The sequence below is a fragment of the Scyliorhinus canicula genome, chromosome 13 (genome assembly GCF_902713615.1).
Source record: "Scyliorhinus canicula chromosome 13, sScyCan1.1, whole genome shotgun sequence".
Lineage (NCBI taxonomy): Eukaryota > Metazoa > Chordata > Chondrichthyes > Carcharhiniformes > Scyliorhinidae > Scyliorhinus > Scyliorhinus canicula.
In genome coordinates, this window is record NC_052158.1 from 27818162 (window position 1) to 27821939 (window position 3778).

Here is a 3778-nt window from a genome sequence, read left to right on the forward strand (position 1 = left end):
TAATTTTGTACACATTGATCAGGTCCCCCCTCAGCCTTCTCTGCTCTAAGAAGAACAAACCCAGCCTCACTAGCCTCTCTTCATAGTTGAAACACTCCAGCCCAGGAAACATCCTGATGAATTTTCTCTGCACCCACTCTAGTGCAATCATATCCTTCCTGTAATATGGTGTCCAGAACTGCACACAGCACTCCAGCTGTGGCCTAACCAGTGTTCTTTACAGTTCCAACATAACCTTCCTGCTCTTATATTATATGCATTTCTAGTAAAGACAAGCATTCCCTTTTAACCTCCTATCTACCTATCCTACTGCCTTCAATCATTTGCACACACAAGTTCCCTCTGTACATCTTAGCGTCCCACTGTTTATTGTGTGGTCTCTTGTTTTGTCAGCCCTCCCAAAATGCATCACCTCACACATTTGGAATGCTAACTGCAAGCTCTCCATTCAGCCCCAAATAATAACTGTCTGTTTACTTCTCTTTAGTTCCGGCCGTGTGCTCCACACAGTGGCACCCACTGCAATTCTTTGGGGAGTGACATGCAAAGCAATCCACTCCAAATGTCCTGAGTGTGTGTGTGGGGGGGGGGGGGGGGGGGATTTGCGAAATCTCACCATCCAGAGGAGGTGTGGGGAATCTATCCCAAGAAGAAAACAACAGCTCCAAATGTTCAGTTCCCAGTGCAAATCATGGATACTGGCAGCAGGGATACTTGAGTTCCGTTTTAAGGTGCACAAGACCAGCTCTCACAGGGTTTTATTGATACCCTTGGATTCTAAATTTAGCTGTGATTTTCCCTTCTGGTGGGCAGCACCAGAGGCGGGCGGGAAGGGGAGGGGGAGGGGGTTAGATCCGGTCTGTTTGTGCTTCTTCATCCGGCCCGCGGTGATTATTTCAAGAGCAAACTATCAGGTTCGGAGCAAGAAAGTCCAGGCAGATGTATCGTCCCGTTGTCTTCTCAGTGGAGTGAGTCAGGTTGACAACTAAGGGAACAGCCCCACCAGCAGGCGATTATCCGTATTGCAGACAATTTTCCAGGAGATCTGGTCATTTCCATTTCAGGCAATATGTAAATATGAAGAGACTCTCTCAAACAAACAGCTTTCGATCTTTGGCTATAAGGATATGCAAGTTTGTAGTTTTAAGAAGAATGATGATATAGAATGGAAATACATTATGAACAGGGCGAGGTTTTGAGTTTGAAAACTGAGCTAGTGTGACTGTGAAAGGTAGTAGCTGATGTGGGAGGGGAGGGTGTGAGTGTTTTCAAGCATACTTACCTGGCAGGGGTGAAACCATGATCAAGAAGGTGGTTCGCCCAGGACGAGGCTATCCCATTGCACTTCGGGTGTGCTGACGCCTGCGATGTCTCCAAATGCGGGATACTCGACTGCAAAATTTGTGGTAGTGGGGGACTGCGTTCGCGCTCTCCCCTGGTTTTTAACTCTAAAAATAGACTATGTGTTTCCTCAGCAGCTCAGTTATGTACAACGATGCATTGTCCAACATCGTCTTTCTCATCTATGTATTCAGGTCGTCTTTCTACCCCCTCCCCCAAATATAGCCTACCCATCATTGTCCACCGCTTCCCTTCTCAATGGACAACTATGTTTCCCTGCACGCTTTGTTAAACCGCATGAAAATTACCCCACAACTACATTTTCCACCAACAATTCGCACTTACAGTGTCCCACACCCCACCCAATTCTCCCCCTCACATTTAATTTTGTGCTCTGTAAATCCCACCAAACATGTTTCCTCCCACCATTTGCCCACTCGCCGGACTCTTTGCAGCGCCCCTGTACCACGCTGGATACTTGTTCCGTAGCCTTGTATGCCGTGCCGTTTCAAGTGTTCATCTAAATGCTTCTTAAATGTTGAGGGTTCCGCCTCTACCACCCTTTCAGGCAATGAGTTCCACATTTACAACCACCCTCTGGGTGAAAAGAATTGTCCTCAAATACCCTCTAAATCTCCAGCCCTTTACCTTAAATCGGTGGACCCTGGTTATTGACCCTCCTCCAAAGGGAAAATGTTTCTTCCTATCTACCCTAGTCATGTCCCTCATAATTTTGTACACATTGATCAGGTCCCCCCTCAGCCTTCTCTGCTCTAAGAAGAACAAACCCAGCCTCACTAGCCTCTCTTCATAGTTGAAACACTCCAGCCCAGGAAACATCCTGATGAATTTTCTCTGCACCCACTCTAGTGCAATCATATCCTTCCTGTAATATGGTGTCCAGAACTGCACACAGCACTCCAGCTGTGGCCTAACCAGTGTTCTTTACAGTTCCAACATAACCTTCCTGCTCTTATATTATATGCATTTCTAGTAAAGACAAGCATTCCCTTTTAACCTCCTATCTACCTATCCTACTGCCTTCAATCATTTGCACACACAAGTTCCCTCTGTACATCTTAGCGTCCCACTGTTTATTGTGTGGTCTCTTGTTTTGTCAGCCCTCCCAAAATGCATCACCTCACACATTTGGAATGCTAACTGCAAGCTCTCCATTCAGCCCCAAATAATAACTGTCTGTTTACTTCTCTTTAGTTCCGGCCGTGTGCTCCACACAGTGGCACCCACTGCAATTCTTTGGGGAGTGACATGCAAAGCAATCCACTCCAAATGTCCTGAGTGTGTGTGTGGGGGGGGGGGGGGGGGGGGGATTTGCGAAATCTCACCATCCAGAGGAGGTGTGGGGAATCTATCCCAAGAAGAAAACAACAGCTCCAAATGTTCAGTTCCCAGTGCAAATCATGGATACTGGCAGCAGGGATACTTGAGTTCCGTTTTAAGGTGCACAAGACCAGCTCTCACAGGGTTTTATTGATACCCTTGGATTCTAAATTTAGCTGTGATTTTCCCTTCTGGTGGGCAGCACCAGAGGCGGGCGGGAAGGGGAGGGGGAGGGGGTTAGATCCGGTCTGTTTGTGCTTCTTCATCCGGCCCGCGGTGATTTTTTCAAGAGCAAACTATCAGGTTCGGAGCAAGAAAGTCCAGGCAGATGTATCGTCCCGTTGTCTTCTCAGTGGAGTGAGTCAGGTTGACAACTAAGGGAACAGCCCCACCAGCAGGCGATTATCCGTATTGCAGACAATTTTCCAGGAGATCTGGTCATTTCCATTTCAGGCAATATGTAAATATGAAGAGACTCTCTCAAACAAACAGCTTTCGATCTTTGGCTATAAGGATATGCAAGTTTGTAGTTTTAAGAAGAATGATGATATATAGAATGGAAATACATTATGAACAGGGCGAGGTTTTGAGTTTGAAAACTGAGCTAGTGTGACTGTGAAAGGTAGTAGCTGATGTGGGAGGGGAGGGTGTGAGTGTTTTCAAGCATACTTACCTGGCAGGGGTGAAACCATGATCAAGAAGGTGGTTCGCCCAGGACGAGGCTATCCCATTGCACTTCGGGTGTGCTGACGCCTGCGATGTCCCCAAATGCGGGATACTCGACTGCAAAATTTGTGGTAGTGGGGGACTGCGTTCGCGCTCTCCCCTGGTTTTTAACTCTAAAAATAGACTATGCGTTTCCTCAGCAGCTCAGTTATGTACAACGATGCATTGTCCAACATCGTCTTTCTCATCTATGTATTCAGGTCGTCTTTCTACCTCCTCCCCCAAATATAGCCTACCCATCATTGTCCACCGCTTCCCTTCTCAATGGACAACTATGTTTCCCTGCACGCTTTGTTAAACCGCATGAAAATTACCCCACAACTACATTTTCCACCAACAATCCGCACTTACAGTGTCCCACACCCCACCC

General features: G+C 47.0%; 2 non-coding genes across 2 annotated transcripts; both read left to right on the top strand.

Moving 5' to 3' along the window:
* Positions 1-1274: 1274 nt before the first annotated feature.
* LOC119976818 lies at positions 1275-1438 on the top strand. Its single transcript, XR_005462998.1, has one exon. It is a non-coding gene; the product is annotated as a U1 spliceosomal RNA (small nuclear RNA).
* A 1909-nt stretch (positions 1439-3347) lies between these two features.
* Positions 3348-3511, top strand: LOC119976913. The gene has a single exon (XR_005463069.1). It is a non-coding gene; the product is annotated as a U1 spliceosomal RNA (small nuclear RNA).
* The last annotated feature ends 267 nt before the right edge of the window (positions 3512-3778 follow it).